We start from the raw sequence: 21913 nt of genomic DNA, 5'->3' as shown, positions 1-21913 counted from the left end.
TAAGAAGTGTGCAAGCTCATGCACGGGAACAGAGAGGAAGTGTGGAGGGGTAAGGAACACAGAGACCAAGGCTCTGAATAAAGCCACAGAACACCTACAAATAGCAGACTGAAGCAGAAGCTGGGGAACGTACACGGCTTGTCTCTGACATATCTCGGACCAGGGAGCCCAGAGTATGAATATGTCTATCTTGTGCAGCAAATCGTGGTGGGGCACCTACTGAGCATTAGCACTGATGAACTCCTAAACTGCCTCCATGTTTTCATGCCTCCTTCCTCCTGACTTCCCACTCAGAAGGTGCTCAGCTCCAGACCCAGAGGACACACTCCTCTGCAACATCAGGAAGGGACAGGAGGGGGGACACGGAACATTAATTGATCACCTCCTCAGTACCTCCTTTAGGTGGAGGTGAGATGGTTCTGCACGTTTTATGGGCAAAGAAACAGAAGCAGAGAATAGCAGAAATGGTGTTCAAATGAACCTCACTCATCAATAAATTATATTTGCTAACCAGAAGTGTCTGCCCGAGGATTAAGCCAGGCCTGCAGGAGTAGGGAAAGTGAGCCGGGCAGGAGGACTATTTAGTGGTGCCATCACTCAATTAAAGTGTATTGGTCACTGGGAGGGAGCTAACTCCTGAAGCCCTGGCCTGTGGTTGAGATCCATTTTTGAGCATATTTACATAAGAGAAGGAGCACAGTGTAACCAAAAGGGCATAAGGATGTGGACACATATGGATGGGCCTAGGTTCATTTTTAGCTCTGTAACTTTGGATTTCAGCTTTGTAACTGAGAAAAAAATAACTAAAGGAGTCAAAAGAATCCTGGTATTGTTATCCTGGTGATGCTCAACAATAGAAAACTATTAACTTTCTTAAGCTTCTATAACAATTATTCACAAATATATTTACCTAGAATAAAAACCCAATAAAACTTTTGAGTTGTCTGTTGAAACTGGCTGAGGTCACTTATTGATCATGTACTGATACGGAGCAATTTCCCAGGTACAGATAAGTTGGGGGGAAAGCAATACAGGGCAGAATGTGTAAGTGTTCCTGTCAGGGGTGAAGAAGTCAGTATACATCTGTATGTTCTCTGATGTGGAGGTCCCCTTGCAGGGACAGGCCCTGGAGGTGAGGAGCAAGGACAAGAGAAACTTTTCACAGTTATACCCTTTTGTGGATTTTTTATCTTGTACTACATGATTCTGCTACCTTTTAAAAAACACATAGAAGGCACGTGATGAGATGAGCACTGGTGTTATATGTTGGCAAACTGAATTTAAAAAAAGAAAAGAAGAGAAAGAGGGAAAAATAAATACTAAAAAAAGAAAGAGAATATAGAAACATGATTAACTTGGAAATGCAGTTCACTATAAACTGCACCTAGGCAAACAAATGGTTAATTTAAAACACTGTCATTTGCCTTATAAATGTGGCCCTTGTGGGGATGGTCAGTTGGAAGTCTGACCTGAGGGGCACACACTCTGCCCAGACCCCTCAATCTGGACTCCAGCCTGGCTGTTTCCATGGGGCTTCCCCAGCTGATGAGCTTGAGCATTAGAAGTACCCAGTTTGATGTAACTTTGCCTCATTCTTATTTATTGCCTACTATTACTTTCATCTATGTGTAGATTGCTTTCCTCTTCTGTTTCTGTTAGGTTTCTATAATAATAGTTAAATTTTCTTTTCCTTTTTGAAACCAAAAATATAAAAAATACATAGAATAATTTACTTAGAAGAACTCTGAGAAAAAAAAGAAATAAAGCTATTCCAAGGAGCTGAAAACTTTGGGCGAGCTGGCGGGAGTAAATAAGCGGTGGCATATTTCGTGGCCCAATGGAGAGGTAGTCGCCGAGGTCTCCATGTCCAGAGAACAGTCTGGGGCCACAAACAGGTGGTTCCAGGGAGTCCTGCCTCCATCGCTCATTACAGAGCCTTGCAGTGCCAACTTCAAGATGAGCCATCACAGCCAAGAGCCACCTCCCTGGAAACGACACTTCATAATGATTCTAAGTCTCTGGTTCCCATAGCACCTTTTATCCAAGGAGTGCAAGTGCTCGTGCACAACCACGAGGGCCCCAAAGCCACCAGCAAGTGAAGGGGGCAGTTCCCCGCATCTGTGAGGACCATGACCCTGAGGGGCCTGCAGGGTAAGCACCACCCAGCTCCCTGGGCCAAGGCTCCCAATTGAAGTCCTCACTTCCTGTGACCCCGAGGCAGTCTGGCCTCCCCATGTCTCAGTTTCCTTCTTTGCAATTTGAGAATAAGAACAATACTTATTTCACAAGCTTAGGGTGTAGATTAAATAACAGCCAGAGTAACAACTAACATGTATTGTTATTTTACGCCAGACACTGCGTTAAGCCACCTGACACATATTTATGTGACTATGATCCTTAATTTATACGAGAGGAATTGAGGCAAGAGAGGTTCAGGAAGCCTCCCACATGACAGAACTGGTGAGGGGAGCCCCAGAACCTGTCACACACACTACTGCTCAGCAGGTTGCCAAGGAGGCCCACCCAGAAATGGAAACACTGAGGCACAGAGCAGCTGCCCACTCTGCCACGCTTTCTCCCATATGACCTTGAGGTCCTAGACAGCGACCTCTATCAGCTGATGTCAGGCAAGCCAAGACAAGAGAGCACAGTGGAGTCACTGCTTCTCAGCCTGAGGGCCAGGGGTGCAGGCAGTCCCTGGCGGATTGGAGGCCTCTGGTCCCCTTGACACTGGCAACAACCTCCCCCCTCTTCAGGACCCAGCATCCAGGGCCTTCTTGACCAACCGCAGAGAAGGTGCTAGACAAACCTGCACAGATCCCAAGGTACCTGCAACAGGAGAAAACTGGTTACTGTTCAAAAGCCTGTGGCTGCCACTGAAAAATGTAAAGAAGGGATGGCCCAACGAAAGGAGGGGCCGCCCGGAGCCAGCAGGCCCATCTGTAAACAGAGAGTACGTTAGGAATGTGTAAGCAGCGCCATAAATCCCTTTCAGCTGCCTCCCGTCCTCCCTCACGGACAGGGCCCCCTGTCCCGGAGGCCTCGGGCAGGAGGGGAGTTTGGCGGCCGCCTCTGATGGCCACAAAGATAGCGCCTCGCGGAGTGGCTGTCACCGAGCACCGCACCGGGTAAAACAGACACACAGGGAGCTTCACTCATTAACATTGGCGTTGCCATGACAATGAGCTGTTGCCAGGTAGCAGAGAACTAGGAGAAGAGTGAGAATTAGCAAAGCCTAAAAATAAAGCCGTTATGTTTCTTCCCCCGTCTAGATGTCCATGTGTAACAGGCAATAATCTCGCCTCCGCCTCCGCCCTGCCCTCTCCCCAGCCGCCCCGTGGCGGCTCCCGGCCCCGCCAGTCCCACGAGCCCCACAAGGCAGGGGTGCCCCTCCCGGGCAGGGCTCACACCAGAAGGCCCAGCTGACAGGCAGCACCGAGAAAGCGCAAAAGCCAGGATGCACGCTCCCCTCCTTGCGAGGTCAGCCTGGCCTCCAGACCGAAGCTGGGCCCACCCCCAGTGGCCACATACTCACCCGGCCAGACTCCTGGGCTCAGAAAGAGTGGGAAGTGGCAGGTGCCCTGGCCTAACTGATCATTTTTTCTCTTGTAACAAAACACCTGAGTCAGCCTCAGCCCCCGAGGTGTCTGTGGAAGTCAGGGGCCTGGGCCGGGAAGCCGGAGTGTGGTTCGTGGTTGCCCTGATAACTGTGATACCACAACAAGGGCCATCGTGATACTAATGCCAAAAGGTAAGAGAGTGTTCTGATAAAACTCATGGAGCAATTTGTAAACATCTCCCAGGGACGCCCGGGCAGTGGAATTATTTTCAGGGTCTTCCGGTCTGGTTCTGATATCGGAGGAGAAAATGCACGTGTCTGACGGTTACATGTTTCCTTTGTTCATCTCTCCCCAAGAGCCACAAAGACAGAAATCACATCTGGCTATTTGCCCTCATAACCTGAGTGTCTGCTGTCATCCCAGACACACAGTCAGCACACAACAAACAAGGAGCACCGCCTCAAACACGGCAGACAGCATTCTGCGTAAATGGCAAAGATATCAACAGTAATAATACCTGACCTATATAAAACACCTCTCTTTCTAAAATTCTAAGCTCTGCCTTCTAAGAACTAAATCCTACTTTCTATCCAGGTCTCTAGTCTCAAAAAAATGGTTCATCACATATACAGGTATATTGTGCTCTAAGCAGATCAGAGAAATTAAAATCCAGAATTTTGTTAGCAATGATTTCCTTTACTAGTAATTATAATAAGATTTCCTCAAATGTAGACCTGCCTAATGTCTTTAAAGTATAATTTCTTTAATGTAGTGTGTGCTAATTTGAATCTCTACTTTGAGTGAAGCCAGCAGCAATGACTAAATTTGTGGTTTCTCTCCTTCTACCAGACTCACCCTTGAGTTATCTCCCTCTACCATGGCTGATGTGCACTCAACAAATGCAAACAGTAGCTAATTTTAATATTAGTGCACGAAGTACGCACTTAAGAAACTAGAGTCATTATTTCTCTCACCATCACACCATAAAAATATATAACCCAGAACGGAACATAAACATTATTTCTTGGTTCTTCAACTGTTCTGGATTATCCAGTCATTCATCCAAATGCCAGTTCCTGCCTCTGGTCCCCCCAAAGCTCGTGCAAATAATATAAAAGTAGCAGATAGAATGACAAGTAAAGGAAGGAGCAGAACAACTGGGGATTTGAGAGCAAGCCCCATCAATCATCCCACGCCCCATCCCAACCTCCAAGCAAGGCCAAACCTGTATGAATTAATTTATGCTCTTGAGAGAATGAGAATCAGCAGGTGAAGTCCTACCAAATAAGTAATAGTGATGCACATGATGGCTGTATCTCAACAGGACTCCAGAGAGGTTCATATTCTTACAAACCTACAGCAACAGTAGCCATCAAGCCTGCTTTCAGCATTGCCTCTAGAGAAGTTAAAGTTCACGGACATGTTCCTTCTCTTCCAAAGTCTCAGACACCCCCAGACCTCTACTAGAGGGACCATGTATTCACAGGGCCTGATGTTCTCATAACCAGGCACAGCCCAGACCAATCTGAAAATGCTCCTGGAGCATGTTTTCTACAAGCGTGGTTTCTACAGTAGAGCTCTTCTGAAAACTTTATGATCCCTTCTACTAAAAGGTACACGAGAGATGGCTCTCCCCATCACTATGCAACGATGTTGCTACATAAGATCCCAGCTTGTCCTCATTACCCATCCATATACCTTCTTCCTTCTCTATGGCACAAAATACCCAGTTACAGCTGCAGATTCCAATGGGAAGGGGTTACTCAACAGATGGAGGTGAAAAATAGATGTTGAATGACTGAATCGGCAAATGAAAAAGCTAGCCTAATGCTTTTCCCCTAAGACACTCAGATTATTGGGATGCTTCCAAAAGGAGAACCTTGGGCTCAGTTCTCCGAGATCCCACCAGTCTAAGGTTGATCGTGTTTGCCCATTACTGTCTTTGAGATCATATGCCCCAGTACCAAATGTCATCACCAGCCCTGTGAGAACTGGGTTTGGATCCATTCCCAACCCTGAATCACCTCACTCTACATCATTTCCCCAGACTTCAGAATCAAGGCACCCCCACCAATCCTAGGCTTCCTCATAGGGAAGGGAAGCAAGGCAAGCTACCTGAACACCCTCAAAGAAAGACAGCATAAATCTGAATGCTGTTATTAGCAATATTGCCATCACTTCACTTGGGACATTCTTTCACATGTCACTACTTCTTCCTGCCCTAAAGAGTTCATATTTTCCACCATGGCCCCGGTGAAGTGAATCTCTAATGATGACCCTAATGAAGCTGCTGAAACATAGGTAGACGTCAACTCTGTACTAGCCACTCCTCCCAGATGTTCTGTTGCAAAAACAGTCTGATAAAAATAAAATCACGCCAAGCTGAAGATCAGATTCCTCTCCCTGCCCTTCCTTCCTTCCTGCAACAGATAAACTTGTTTTCTTACTTTGCATTTGCCATTTTTAGAAACAAGTTAGAAGTAAAATGCAAGCCTCTCCTGGAGGAAAGGATAAGGGTATCAGTCTCTCTCTCTCTCTCCCCACTCTCTTCTCTCTCTGTCTCCTCTCTGGCATGTGTTACTAAATTTTATATAGCTTGACTTGCTGCATCTCTGATATGAGCTGCTTATACACAACATAACCAGACACATATTTTTAAGAGTATGCATCACTTAAAATAACTGGATTTTAAGCCTTCTGATTTGAGGTGAGAATGTGGTTGGAGGACTGCATGGGTCTTGGCTCTTGAGAAAGCAAGGCAATTAGTGTTTTTAAAGAAATGTAGGAGTAACCCTTCAGGAGGCCACTGACAGAAATATAGAAAAATCGGACTTGCTTTTTGCCCCACCAGACCCCCTTGGAAAGTACAAATATCCTTTCATGGATGGTTTCCAGAGATGAGTTTTCTGAAGCTCAACGCAGTTATTTTAAACGTCAGCTCCTTAAACTGTATTTCTAAAATATAATTAGCAAATCTTTATTCTTGGCCAAACAACTGCTAATAGAACACTGTGTGTATGGTGGCACAAGCCAGTTAAGAATCTTATAAAACAATGCCCAAAATACAGAGTGACACAGACACCCTTCTTTCTGCCTCTGTCTCTTTCTCTCTCTCTCTCTCTCATACAAGTACGCACACAGATGGAACACCATTTGTCTTCCCAGAGCCATCAAATTTCGGGCACATGATGACTCCTCCCAGTGAATTTCTTATTATTACAACCATTAACAGACCACTTCCAACTGTTTGTTCATGAGGATTATTGGTATTTGGTTTTGTTTTTTTTTGTTTTTTTTTTTTGAAACATACTGGAATATAGAATGGATACTTACAAAATTTTTAAAGGTATTTGATTACTGTTTTCATGAAAACAATTCTAACAAGAATATACCTCACCCCAACCAAGACTTCAGTGGGGTATAGTATGATTGGTTACTTCTTCCTGGAAGCCATTAGGACCAGGGAGTAATATTTAAAAATCACCCACCTGTCAGAATGGATATTACCAGCCAATAGAGCTGGCCTAGGGCTCTGGAGCCCTTTGCCCTACTCGGTGTACATCTTCTATTTACTGGCTGTAGGGGAAGGCCAGGACTCCGAGGCAGGGGCCCAGGTGGTGGCGGCACTTGGATGAGAGTAACTCAAATGCTCAGAATAGTTGGAATAAGAATCACGTTTCTCCATTATTTCTATGGTGGGGGGAGGGGAGCGGGGAGTACTCAGGCCCTAAGTTAGACCTCAGGTCAAACGAGAGGGAACCCCCAAATAACCAACCAACAACAAAAAGAAACCCAAAACCAAGGTATTTATTATGGTGGGAAACAACTTTTTTTTTCTGGGGCGGGGTAAGGAGAGGTTTAAGATAAGCTGACTTCTTTGGCTTACTCATCCCGGGGGTTCCAGTTTGGGCTGATCTTCTGCTACTAGGTATGATAAGTAAAAACTGATCATAACATACTAAGACACCTCCATATTAGTTGGTAAATAGCCATTTCCCTGAGTTTCCAAATGCCCTGCACCACCCAGGCCCCCTTCCTCAGGCCTCCTGGATCTTCCCTTGAATCCACTAAACAGAGGGTTTATGCCAGGCAGGGCAGAAGACTCCAGAACCCTGCAGCTGCTCTCCTGGCCAGGGGTATCCATTCTGATGAGTGCTGCCGGACCAGCTATTAATAACATGTGCAGTCCTAGTCATGGTCTTGCCTTAAGACTATCTCAGCTGACATAGCTCTCCTAGCCAAACCCATGGTGACCTATCCAGCACGCGTCATCTCCCCTCTTGTGAACAGTGCTCTATCTAGCTGTTTATTTGAATTATGTCGTGTGTGTGTGTTTTCAATGTGCATGTCTTCTTATTCCTCTCAGACGTAGAGATAGGAGGCTGGCATCATACAATGTTTTATGTGTCTTGGCTTACCACTTTATATTTAACACAGTACCTGGTGCATTGCAGACACTTAAGGATTGTTCATTGGAAAAGACTTCTAAGGTCTGACATTCCAACAGCCATGGCCTTTAAGTTTATTCCCATCCTAATCAAGCCCTGCTGGTCTAGTCCCCTCCATGAAAACTTCTCCGGAATCTCCCCCTAAGTGATTCTGTGTTCTTTAATCCCTAATGAATCAAAAGACCATGCTGTACACTCCAACACCTAATTTAACCGTACACCACCTTATGTTATGTTCCTTACGAGAAAGTTAAATTCTTGTTGTTTGTCTTATCACCTCAACTAGATTATAGATTCTTTGAAGACAAGGACCACGTGGGAAAAGGTACATTTTGGTAATCCATTTCTGAAAGTCAGATGTTCTGTGGAAAATGGTAACTTATTTCCCATTATTTTAAATAGGAAAAATTACAATGTGTTGCATTACATCAACCCCAAACCAAAATATGTTATAATGTATTTCCTAAAATGTAAGCAAAGAACAGCACATAACTATCATATAAACGATCACATTAGGATGTAAAGTGTTTAAAATAGCACTTCCTGACCTCTCAGTTGAATGTGCAGAAGCCTGTTCACCTGGTTTCTCCCAGAGCTTTAAAAGGGCCCAAATAGATGACCTCCTTCTAAGAAGGTTGGCAGTCAGGAAAAGGGAAAGGAAGAGTGTGTTGGGGGTTGCAAAAGCAATGTGGTCCACCTCACTATTAAACTGGCTTTGCAAATCCTCCAACACATGTGGCCAAGACTCCTCCCCTGGGGAAGGGATGAATGTTCCTTTGATGTAGTCACATGCCTCTCTTAGCCCCCAAAACAGCCACAAAGTACATCTCCTTTGTAGACACTCAGCGAGCTCTACAAAACACCTACAAATATTTACCGTGTACTACAAACTGTATTTGAACAATAACTTGAGGCTTTAAAATGTTATATTGTTGGGGCGCCTGGGTGGCTCAGTCAGTTAAGCGTTTGCCTTCAGCTCAAGTCAAGATCTCAGAGTCCCAGGATAGAGCCTCACACGGGGGCCCCCTGCTCAGCAAGCATTCTTCTCCTCCCTCTTTCTCTGCCCCTCCCCCAACTTGTGATCTTTCTCTCTCTCCCTCTCTCTGTCTCAAATAAATAAATAAAATCTTCTTTCAAAAGTTATTTTGAGTTTGAGGGATAGAAATATAAATCTTTCCTATATAAATATCAACTGAAAAACATTTTATTCAGAGCTGTGTATAAAATATGAAGCAATGGTATTAGAAATGAGGATATATTCTCCCAGGAACATGTTAACAGGGGAAACATTCTGCAGGAGAAACCTCTATTTCTTCTGAACCTTTACCACCTTTAGCATAATGATGGGTACGTGGCGTATGTCCAATAGGTACTGAAGGACAGGGAGTTAGTATATCTGATCATTGACTACAGAAATGAGATGAGACTGGGTTGGAGAGCAAGAGAAATCCTACATTGGCCATGCTGGCTATTCAAAAGAGAAAACTAAGAACCAACACTCACTGGACACTGAGTATGAGGTAGGCACACATGTCAGCTCATTTAATATTCATGATACCCCAGAGAGCAAGCTATCGCCAGTCCCATTTCACAGACTGGATAGACAACTTGACTAAGAGCCACACAGCTAGTCGGTGGTGAAATCTAGAATTGTATGTGGGCGTAACTGCAAATCCTGAGCCTCTTGCACCATTCGTAGTGCCTCCTCTCAGGTCAGAAGCACAGTTAACCCCCAGGCGCTGCCATTCTCTCTCCCAATCCCCCAGCATCTCATTTTATCTTTGAAAATGCTACCCTGTGCTTCTGAAATCACTCATCTACATTGTATAAGTAGGAATGTAGTCAACTGGCCTTCTTCCTTCTGGATCTCATCCCAAGGCCTGGATTCTACATTGCATAGAGCTCCTATGGAAGCACTAGATCTCAAGTGGACTACTTGATTTACACGAAGTGGTCCCAGTTTGTCCCACTCACCCTTCTGCTCTCTGAGTACCTCCAAGTCAAGGTTAATCCCCAACACAGACCATGTACACCAAACCCTCTGCCTACCTCCTTACTCAAAATCATCAACCCAAGAGGAGGAGCCCGTCACTATTTATTCATCCGACAACTATTTCTGACCTGCCAGCATTGGGCTAAATATTGGGGGTATGACAATGGAGAGAAGATAAGGTCCTCAACCTCACCCAGCTACTGGGGTGACAGACAATCATACAAATAAATACATAATTACAGATTATTTTAAGTTCTATAAGAGACAAGAGCAAGAGAAAAGGGCAAGATAGGGCAATATAAAAGGTTCTAACAGGAAAGAAGATTTAGAATAGGAGCTTCGGGAAGACTTGTCAGATGAAGTGACATTTAATGAGACCTGAATAGAAGGATACGAAAGAGAAAGACAAATTAAGAGTGAGTGCCTCTGGGTTGTCGGCCTCCTCCCTGTAACCACCACGACCTGCCACCTCCCAAACCCCCGCCTCCACCTGCCTATCTCCAAGCTGATGATGTGAGAACCCGGCCTCTCCAGGTGGAGGTGGGGTGAGGGGGACCCTGAACTTCCACACACACAGGTTTCCCAGTTCGGTGTGCAGAAGCTCATCACCTGGTTTCACCCAGCCCTTGATAGGGGCCCAAATGGGTGACCTTCCAGGAAGGGTGGTAGCCAAAGGAAAGCAAGAGATGAGGATGCAGACAGGTTGTGGAAAACCACCCTGGCTCCACAAACCCTGCTGTGCTTGTGGCCAAGACCCCCTATCCTTCTGGGAAGGGACAAATGTTCTCTGGTGTGTGTGTAAAAATTTTTAAATATGCATTCTGAGAGAAATGTAACTTGTCTAGTTCTGATTCATTCATAACTCATCAAATTTGTTTTGCAAGCACTGCTTGATGTCCAAGAAACTGCCAAGCCTCCCTAACCCCCACAACCCCCTTTGAAGTGGTGGTTATGCAGACGTCACACGCCGGCCTAGGCTCTGAAGAACAGACCCCAGGGCTCTGAGCCCTGAGATTTGGTAAGAAGCAGACCTGCTGTGAAGGTCTTCCAGCCACAGCACCCCGCGCTACCCCCTTGGGCTCTGTTTAGCAATCTCTCTGGTGTGAAAATGTATCCAGAACACATTAGTGAAAGGCCCACGGGTGTGTAGGGAGAAGAGAACTGGGGGAACGATAATCAATGTTTATTTCGTTTGTTTGCTGACTGAAGCTATAATGTGTCAGGAGTCAGGTGAACAAAAAGAAGTGTCCTCCTTTTCTAGATTCAGAAAACTGCCCTAAAAACAGAAGGGACAGGCTTCCGTGACTAAGCCCAGTCCCAGAACTCTAACTTCCTACTTGATTCTGTGTTGAATGGACCTTCTCAGCCAGGAGCAGTGTGTCCCCAGGGAGGCAGTCAGAGGTGAGGGGGGTACTTTGGTTGTCACCAAGCCTGGGGGGGTACTTAAGTGGGGATGAACATCAAGGGTTCTAAACACCCTGCAATGGGTGAGACTGCCCCTAACAAGACTGGTCTCAGCCAAAACGCCCCTCACACTGAACAATAGCTAATGTAAGGGGAAGAAGCCCAGGCAGTAACGACAGCACTCAGTGGCCGCGGGGGTGGGGGCAGGGGGGACAGCTCAGAGACAGGACTGTAGACATAATAGCCTATGCTACCTTCTCAGTACTGGCGTGTTGCTCCTCTGACCTTACGGTCTGACGGCCTGAAGAGTTTAGAGGCGTGTCCCTTTAAGGGAAAGACTGCATATGTTTCACTCTAAACAACACTCAGTGTGGAAATCAAGTCACTTTCTAAAACTCCAGGGTAGATACTCCAGGGTATCTGGAGGAAAGATGCTAAATACTTCTTTCGTGGGATCCCCATGATGATTTTATCTCCGTAGGGGGAAAAAGGCTTCCTAGGCTTCTATGCTCAGGCACTTTGATTTCCAGATAGAAAGCATCTCTTTATGGAGAAGAGAAGTCTACCTTGGATTGCAAGACATGGGGCATTTTGTCAACACATGTCTTCATCTGTGGGGCTTGGAACATTCTCAGGGCCCGTGGCCCTTTATCCATGAGCCTCACCTCACCTTCTGCTTACAGAGAAGACAACAGAGCTTGTACTTTACTCACAGAACATTTTTAGATTAAACGAAGGGTCTAAGGATGGTGTCCAGCAGGATGCTTTCCCCCATGTGAAACAAGGTCCGTTTCTGTCTTCTCTGTTGTGACTGTTGAGATGGTTGTGCCTTTCAGGAGGAAGAGGGCAGACAAAGCACCACTGGATTCTGAGTGCCCAGAAGAGAACTGATGGTCTCCTACCCCCAAAATAATTCTCATGCCTATTAATAAATGCTTGAAAGGTCTTTAAATGATTCAAGAGAAGACTTAAAATATGAAATATCTAATATTCATGCAGGCTATAAATGACTGCGATCTAGTTCTTCAGTCCTTGTGCAAGTTTTAACAGGGAGAAGAGCCTGAAATATACAACAGCATTGATTGTCTGGAAGCAATGGGGACCGAGCATCATGAAAGTAGAAAAAGACACAAAAGGAGACGTGAGGCATCACAGGCATGCTCAGCTGAACCAGCTATGAGACACCAGGCAAGGCCCTCACTGCATGAGCCTCAGTTTCCCTGTTTGTGAAACGGAAAGACAGAGTTGCATGTTCTTAAAGGCCTTCCAACTCTAAAACCCTGTCAGTCAAGCCAGTGATTGAAAACAGTGACTCCACATTGTCCAGCTCAGACAAGAAGTGGAGGCCCAAGGTCAGCCATAAATCATTTCTCTAATATAAGTTAAAGAGAAAAAAAAAAAACAAATAGTTTTGCACACGACAAAAGTTTTAAAAAATGTAAATAGTATTGCCTTTCCTCAGGTGCTCTGTCCTTCTGAGGGAGCAAAGGCTGTGCTGGGGTGAGGCCCTCAGTTCACCCATAGACTGGCAGCGTGCCCAAACCATGGCCTCCTTCTCAGAGCTGGTCTCCATTGACTCAGCCCTCATCCTGCATGATGATGAGGTGACGGTCATGGAGGATAAAACCAAGGCCCTATTAACGCCAAGGGTGAAGGTGTTGAACCTCTGCAGCCAGGCTTGCAAAGGCCCTGGCCGATGTCAACATCAAGAGCCTCACGTGCAAGATAGGGACTCCTGGACCCACCCCAGCAGCTGATGCTGGACCCGCAGGAGGTCCCGCTCCCTCCACCATGGCTTCCCCAGCTGAGGAGAAGGAGGCGGAACCAAAAGAAGAAGAATCTGAAGAGGCTGATGATGACATGGGTTTTGGTCTTTTTGACTAAACGTCTTCTGTAACATGTCAATAAAAAGTTGAACTCTTGGGGTATCTTGGTGGCTCAGTCTGTTCAGCAGCCAACTCCTGATTTCTGCTAAGGTCATGAGTTCAGGGTCATGGGATTGAGCCCCATGGAGGGCTCTGCACTCAGCAGCGAGTCTGCTTGTCCCTCCACCCTGCTCCCTGCTCGTGCTCTCTCACTCTAAAATCAATCAATCAATCAATCTTTTTTTTTTTTTTTTAAAAAGGCTGAACTTTTAAATAAATAGGTGGTCAGTGCTCTCTGAGTCCTTGTCAGGAAAACTGATGAGGAAATTGGCATCACTGGCTACCCAAAAGCAATCGCTCCTTGTCCCTGGCTCTTAAGGTCCAGATTCTGTTTGGTTGTGACCCCTCTCTCCCAGTGATGGAGGGAGGTCCTAATTCATCCAAACTGGTCAAGATGATCCCACTCTCCTTGCAAAAGGGACATCTGACCAACTCCTGGCCAGTGAGACATGGCAGAGTCTACTGGATTCATCTGGGAAAAGCTTCCTCACTCTTAAGAAACACTCAAGAGACACTTAAGGGACTGGAGAGATGTGTCCAGTCCCCCAGACACTGCTGCTTCTGCCTGGGATGTCTGCAATGGCTATGGCCACATCATGATCTCAGGGGAGCTCTCTGACAACAGGCACACTGAAAATGGCAGAGCACCAACAATCAGGAGGATCCATGCCCCTAAGTCCCTCAGGAGATGATGGGCATGATGTAGTGATAGAACAACCTGGAGCCACCTGTCAAAGGTCAAAAGGGACAGACTCACCACAGGTGTCAGGAGAAATGACTGTGCAGCCAATACCTAACTTACAAGAGCTAAAATATTTGCTTCAAGGAAAGTTTAGAAAAGACTTTTGGAGAAAAGACTATGCTTAAGAACAATTAAGAGTACATCAAAATGCATCCCTCACCTTGAAAACTAAGAATCACATAAAATAAACATGCTGCTCCGCATGTCACCTCTTGATAGCCTTGTCAAAGTGAATGCCAGCCACAGCAGCCTTGGACAACAATGCTTCGTGGGCAGGTTCTCTGTCCTCCTCCATTAATGCCAGGATGCCTTGTATGACATCCCACCTCCCACCTCTGACTGCCTCACCTGGTGCAGCCTGAGAACTGCACAGTAGAAAATGAAGAGCCGAGGTGCCTGGGTGGCTTAGTGGGTTGTGTCTGTCTTCAGCTCAGGTCACGATCCTGGGGTCCTGGGATTGAGCCCCGTGTCAGGCTCCCTGCTCAGTGGAGAACCTGCTTCTCCTTCTCCTCTGCCCCTCCGCCTGCTTTTACACTCTGACTCTCTCTATTAAATAAATAAATAAAATATTTTTTAAAAAAATAAAATGAAGAGTTTCTATCAAAGACACTAAGAATTTACCTTTTCTACAAATTTGATTCAATTTCTGTTTCTTAAAGCTGAAGTCTTCACAATTTGGTAATGGAGAGTCAGTGATGCTACCTGGCACTGAAGCATCCCCCTTCCCCCCCACCGTGCACATGGCACAGGCCAGGCCTACAGTATCTGTTGTTGTAAGGATCTTTAAATGTGAGTCATCCTCATGCCTCAGGAACATGTCTCAAAGGCCTCTGAGGGGAGGCCTCTAGTTCAGGGTAGAGTAGCATACCTCAGCAGCTTCCTGAGAAGCCTCTTTCCTTGGGGGAGGCAGAGGCGGGGCCAGGGCCATGTGGGTAGGAAGAGGGGAGGTAGTTCCCCAGGTCCTGACCCCCCTGTTGCCTTCAAAGATGCTTTCAGCTGAACTGTCAAATCTGAGTGTTTTGTCCTAAAGGAGGAAGGCACCAACGCAAGCACCTTCCTTCCTGAGGGTGCCCTTCACTGCTGTCTCAGCCATACACCCACATAGCCTCGAAAGGTAACTCGCAGTCCTCTCCAGGCTGTGGTCAGCACTCCACTTTCAATGCCCTGTCACCCTCTGGGCCAGGCCAACCACATAATGATAGAAGATCATTTCTATACAAGGGCCTTCCGGTAGCAAAAATTCATTTAGGAGGAAATAAATTTGAATCGAATTTACTAACCCCAGAACATGTAAATTAGGGGAACATTCCTAATGAAATTGCTGCTAGGTTTAGAAATGATCTCAAAGTTGCATTTCAAAATACAGGTTCGTTTCTGCACTGAACCGATTCACTGGGTGGTTGTTTACAGGTTCTATTAAAGGGGACTCGAAATGTCAGGTTTTGAAATTAATAAAAATTAATTTCTGTTTGTTGCTGTTCATTTAAAAATTAATCATCCTCCAGTTTGGGTCCTATTCAGTCACTGATTTAAATGTGGGAAAGCTTCACTTATCTGAATTCGAGGAAGAGGTAAGAGGAAAGTCTTGTCTAAACTGATGAAAAAAATCCAAATGGCTGATTATTGAAGAAAAACGGTGCTAGAACTTGTAGTATTAAACATATAATAAACTAAGATTTAAATGAACACTAATAAGTAAAATAGAGTTAGTCACTGAAAAATCACAATCCATAATAGGTTTTTATTACATAATAATGAATTACATTATATCACTGAGTCTTAATTTTTTAAATCAATGGGAAACACAGTCTGTGTCAGAATTCCTGGGGTACGATTTGAATTTAAGCTTCACAGTGTTCAGGATTTAATCGGGCATTTCCGATGGTCAGTGTGCAGCTTTAGTAAATGCGAGATGCAGGGAAGCAAGAGAAAGAGGGGGGGAGAAGAAGGAGGGAGAGAGGAGGGACAGGGAAGAAGGACGAATGAGGAGGGGGAAGGAGAGGGCAGGGGAGGGAAGGGAGGGAAACGGGAGCCACCCAGGAAAGAACAAATAATTTCTTAAGTTGGGGATCTCAATGAACATGCCTTGGTAGAGAAAAGCAGCCAAGAAAGTGGTGACATTTAAATTTCCCAAGGGCATAGTGTGCCCAGTCTGGGCTGTAGTGAAAGACCTTACTACAGTCTCCTTGTTGTGACAGCTTTAGCCCCCATCTGAGAACAGGATGGCACCCCTGGAGGAAGGGGTGCTGTGGGCCAGCCTGAGCCTGGTAGAGAGCCAGCTCTGGATGTACTGCTGGGCGGGGACTGGTGACATAGAAAGGACCAGAAGATGTTTTACAGGCCCAGGGCATCCATTCTGAACCAGAAGGCAGGCTGCCAACAGGTTCTGTCCTGCTTAGAACTACAGAAGCCCTAGAGTCATCCCTGCTGGTTACCCACCTTGTTCCTATCAGCTCTGGACCTCCTTGTCCACACAGTATTTAAAAAGATCCAGGAAAAAATGCTGACAGGAGAACACAGGGCTACACATACCGCAGCGTCAGGAACCCTCAATGGCGCCGCTCTCCTTGCTGCCTTCCTGCACTAGGCTGGAGATCTCTAGCTAACCTCTGGCTCCTTCCTCACTTCTCTCTTATCACAGCAAAGATTAATTGGACATCCTGGTTTTACACTTCAGTGCAGATGTGTTTATGTTCTCGCTGAAACTGCTGATAGCCTTCCAAAAGTGGTTTAAGACAGAGGGAGTCTGTAACGGCAATCCCATACTCCTCATTTGCAAAAATATTATTTTCCATTATGATTCATGGTAATATAGAGTGTTTCAGCTGTGTTATGGGTTAGGCAGGCCATCCTGGAAATGCCATTTACAATTTTCTAAATTTAAAACACCAACTTAACGATGAATAAAAGAGCAGTTCAAAATTGGTGACTGTCTATAAATTATTTGTGAGTGAAAAACTCGATGGATCTTACCAGTGGAACTTCATTTAGGCTTTCACTACATCTAAGCAAGGAAATCTGGATTATATCACAGTTCATCACCTAAGAATTAGCAAAGAATCCTGGATTCGTTCACTCCTACTAAGAAGGTAGTTAACTGTAGAGTGAACTGGCAGGTCACAGGTATTCAGGGTAGATGGACAAGAAAGGCTTCCTGAAACAACAGGAGGGCTCTGGGCTCCTTGTCCCAACTACCCTGCATGCAACCAGTCCGAAAGATGAGCTATTGGAAGAATGCCTGAAAGAGTCTTACGAGTTCCATATTCCAAAAGAAAGCCCTGCTCTACCCCAGCCTTGAAGATATAATGACCAGGGACAGTACACCTGGGGGAGCAGGGGGCATGGACTAGGAAGCTCACCTGATCTAAACTCTCTGGGACCTTGGGCCATATGGCTGAGAGGTCTCTGTCTCCAATGGGCTGGGACTCCACTGACATAAAATGAAGATGTGAGCTAAATGGTGCTTGGGGACCATTCTTGACCTGTCACACACATTTCTGAGTTTGGGGCCGAGAGGAAGACTCTTTCCTGTTGGACACACTATCCCTAGCAGACTTTAATTGCAGGGTACAGAATCAGATGTACGATCTTGTGGCTCCCTAAGAACTATGTCCCTATTCAGTGTAGGATGCTAATCCATCCACCTTCCCCCTTACCCTCATCTCTACTACCATTTCCTGAAGTAATGGTTTCCTATCTGTGGCACTAACACCATTCACTTTGTCCAAGACTAGAAAATATTTTGATAGAAGACAATTTTTTTTTCTTGTGACAACAATGTTTCCCAAAGGAAGCTGGCTCTGAAATAGCAGAGATGTCAAACCACAGACATACGTAGCTGGTAACACTCTTGAGCCCATCTAATCCAATCCCGTCTTTACCATGGCAGAAACTGAGGCCCAGAGTGGCAGCAACAGTGGCACAGCCAGGAACCCAAGCACTCTGCTCCCTACTGTCCTGTGGGAGAACATGACTTCCTAGTTATGAGTCCCTGCTTCCACAAGGAGGGTCTCGCCCAGGCTCTGCTCTCCAGCCATGTGATCAGGGCGGGTCTGAGGACATCCCAAGGCATTGAGATCACACACCCACTCCTCATGAGTTTCTGTCTGGACTAAACGACAAAGGTATCGAGAACACAGAGCACAGTGCCAGGCACGTAATGACTATTACTGTCATCCCTACTATTATTATCAGTGACTCAAAAAAATACACACATCTCTTCTTCCATTAAGGGAAGTGTATTTGGTCCATTTGCCAGACATTAGGACATATTCTCTATTTTGGTAACTTGAAATTTTTCTACCAGATCGCATCAGAGCCAAAAAGACATCCTAGTCACTGTTTGCTCTTAGGAATAAAGTGTCCCCCAGTGTCCTCACAGGACCTTTGTTTGGAAAGTACTCCTACTTTCTCCAGTGATGGTATTTTCAGACATTCCAGTGTAGGATGCAGGGTAGAACCTGATGAATCTGAGGGCAAGAAACCCACTGACAACTGCCACCGTGTTCAACAGCAGGGTCGGGACTTAGCAAATGGGTGTTCCTGCGTGGGAAAATGTGACAGTCAGAGGGAGCACAAGTGTTCATGGGCAAAAACAGTTCATCAAATAGATGAGGCCCCAAACTCTTCCAATCACTGAAACACAGCATTCATAGTGGGACATAAAATGAGACCATCACAGAACTGGAAAGGGGAGAGGGGAAAGAATCAGGCAAAGAACCCTAAAAAGGGGCAAAGTGTGTCCAGGAAAAACATTTATCAGGAGGTCTCCAAGAGAAGGAACTGTCCACGGACAGAAAGGGAAAAACAAAAAACAAAAAAAAAAAACAAAAAAAAAAAAAGAAAGGGAAAACAGAGTTTACTAGCACATACGAAAAATGACTGAGGTATTCCAGTTGCCTAAACGTTCAACACAAGTAAACAATGTGATGTGGAAGGAGAAAGGAGGGGAGGACAAGGAGGAGAGGAAGAGGGAGGGGGAGGAGGCAGAGTGGAAGGAGAAGGGAGGGAAGGATAAGGAAGAGGATGAGGGGACAAGGGTGAGGGGATGAGGGAGGGGGAGGAGGAGAGAGGGGAGGACAAGGAGGAGGAGGAGGGAGTGGAGGAGGGAGGGAGAGACAAGGAGGAAGGAGGAGGAGGAGAAAGCAGAGGGGGAGGAGGAGGGAGAGTAGAGGACAAGGAGGGAGAGGGGAGGACAAGAAGGAGAGAGGGAGAAGGGAGGCAGCAGGTAATCTCAGCGTATACTGATGGAAATGAGCTGCCTTTAACAGGAAGCAACAGCCTCCTCCTCATGGGCCAGGTAGAGCTGGGTAATCGTGAGTTAAAGGCAAACACAGAGTCCAGGTGAGGTGGCCAGGACTGGGGAAGAGGATGCTCGTGAAGACGATGGGTAGCCTTGGGGAAGACGACCAGGAGGCACCTGGCTGCTGTCTATGATACCAACAAAGATGTCCTAAGGAAGAGAGAATGGGTTTTCCCCTCTAGACGGCAAAATGAAACACAGCAGGTAGACGATAAAGGCAAGCAGCCCTAAGAAAAATTTTCTCAGGATGACAGATATCCCTCAGATGGATTTCATCCCCAGAGGGGTTGGGGCAGAGGCTGGATGGCCCAATGACTTGTCAAGGCCATGGTGGGAGAAGGCCCTCTGCCTGGTGGGCCTGGGCTCCCTGCAGCTCTGGGACACTGGGGACCCGGCAGGAGAAAAGGCTTTGGTCCCCTCGGCCCATGCCCAACACTGTCAACTGCTCGGCTTGCTGGGGCTCGCTTCCTCTACTTCTGTAAAGAGAAGCAAAGGTGCCCGGCCTGCTGCAGGGAAGGACCCCTCCACTTCCTCAGCCACCTCCCCTCAGAGTCTCATGCAAACCAGCTCCCCAGGGTAACAAGTTTGCACAGGGCCTTGCAGGCAGGGCCGGAAAGCCTCAGCAAGCCTGTGAGGAGACCGCTGCGGGCCACCCCCAATGCAGGTGAGGAGTCCTAGAGCAATGTCTGCATCTCCTGCAGGCGCTGTACAAATTTAAACCTACCTGGAGCCACTTTGTGAATCTCAGTAAAAAGATTTCTGCTGAAACAGACAGCTACTTGAAAGGGTTCTCCTCCCATTTATATCTAATGTGCTAAGTTCTGACTTCTGAGTGCAGAGGATAAAGGCCCATCTCCGTGGATAAAAGCACAGCATGAAGCTATTTGGCCCCACTCCCCGTCTGCAGCTGCATCTCTCACTTCTTCCCATTGCATGCTCTCCCCTTGAGACTCAGTGTCACTGACCACACAGCTCTGTGCCTTCTAATACCCGGTGAGTCAGAGGGCAGGTGGGAAAGGAGTCAGCCACATTTTAATTGAGAATCTACTATGTGCCATGCACCCTATTACACATTTTCATTTTTTTTTAATTTTTATTTATTTATGATAGTCACACACAGAGAGAGAGAGAGGCGGAGACATAGGCAGAGGGAGAAGCAGGCTCCATGCACCAGGAGCCCGACATGGGATTCGATCCCAGGTCTCCAGGATCACGCCCTGGGCCAAAGGCAGGCACTAAACCACTGCGCCACGCAGGGATCCCACACATTTTCATATATCATCTTATTTCTCTCAACAACCTTGCAATTTTTGTGGCAACATTCCCATTAAGGGAAACTGTATACAAAACAAATAAAAAGTTACTTAAAACAAAAATTTGTACCACCTGCTTCTGCCTTCAAAGCAATGGGTAAATGAATCTCTCTACCACCCCTTTTCCCTTGTCCAAGGAGATAGGTCAGACCCCCATCAAATGGCCCGTCCTGTGGGAAGGCACAGCAGTGGATAGGCAGCGGAAGGCTCTGAGCAGAGTTTAGGATACACTAGATGGAGCTGAACTGCTCCGCATAATAAAAATAGAGAGAGGGAGAAGTAGAAAGGGCAAGAAATATATTAAAACCCTAAGGCTTGTGTCGGCAAAAATGTCTGGAAGGCTTTTTAAGCACAGAAATTTCAAACATTCAATATTCACATTACAATGACGTGGACTCCCTTGAGCTTTCCAAAATCTGAATATAGGCTGATATACTCATAAAAACCTTGTGTGAAACTGGAGTGTGTGTGCGTATCTGTATATCAAAGGGGAACAGGTCCATGTGAGGGTCTGTCAGAAGCAGAGAGGAGGGCACAGTCAGAGAAAGTGACTGCGGCTGACCCTGGAGACACTGAGACAAGTCCCTAGGGAGTGACCACAATCTGGGAGAGGGCACGGGATGAGGGCTGAAGCTGACACCTGGGACATGCAGGGACCGGGCTCAGGGCCACATAATTGCTGGTTGAGGGCTGATACTTAACTCCAGCTCTGTCCGAAGACATATCCAACTTCCTTCCTTTCCTAGAAATGCTCATCTCACGCTCCTGCTCCCTCCTGACCCAGCACCCAGCACTCAACATCCTCACCATACAAACTACACGCACTCAATACTTACCTCTCATGGAGCTGCTCTGACTTCCCCAGGGTGGACAAGTCGCTCCTTGCAGTGCATAGGCCACTATGTTCACCAAACCTGTTTCTCCTCCATGTGAGTGCAGAAGCAGACCATATTTTCCAGAATTGCATTCAAGCCAATGGAACATGCAGGAAATGATGAGTACCACCTCTGGGCCTGAACCTTAAAACTTTGGGTGCAACTATCCCTCCCTTCTCTTATCTCTCATCTACCAGCCAGATTCGGGGAATCTGGAAGAAAATTTCCAGGCCTAAGAGGATGGCACAGCCTCAAAACAGAACCTGGGGCCCGTGAATGTCCCCTGTCACCACCCTGCCTATCTAAGTTGGACTGTGCTATAAGAAATAAACCTTTAATCTGTGAAGCCAC

General features: G+C 46.3%; 1 protein-coding gene, 1 long non-coding RNA gene and 1 pseudogene across 41 annotated transcripts in view; 1 reads left to right on the top strand and 2 right to left on the bottom strand.

The window, feature by feature from the left end:
- CACNA1C (calcium voltage-gated channel subunit alpha1 C) overlaps positions 1–21913 on the bottom strand; it is a 746601-nt gene that overhangs the window by 499463 nt on the left and 225225 nt on the right. The window lies entirely within an intron of this gene.
- Positions 1–21913, bottom strand: part of LOC112668984 (uncharacterized) — a 113589-nt gene that overhangs the window by 26603 nt on the left and 65073 nt on the right. The gene's annotated exons all lie outside the window — the stretch shown is intronic.
- On the top strand, positions 963–21467 carry LOC112668981 (60S acidic ribosomal protein P1-like; annotated as a pseudogene).

This window comes from Canis lupus, chromosome 27 (genome assembly GCF_003254725.2).
Source record: "Canis lupus dingo isolate Sandy chromosome 27, ASM325472v2, whole genome shotgun sequence".
Classification (NCBI taxonomy): domain Eukaryota; kingdom Metazoa; phylum Chordata; class Mammalia; order Carnivora; family Canidae; genus Canis; species Canis lupus.
This window is presented reverse-complemented; position numbering and strand designations above follow the sequence as displayed.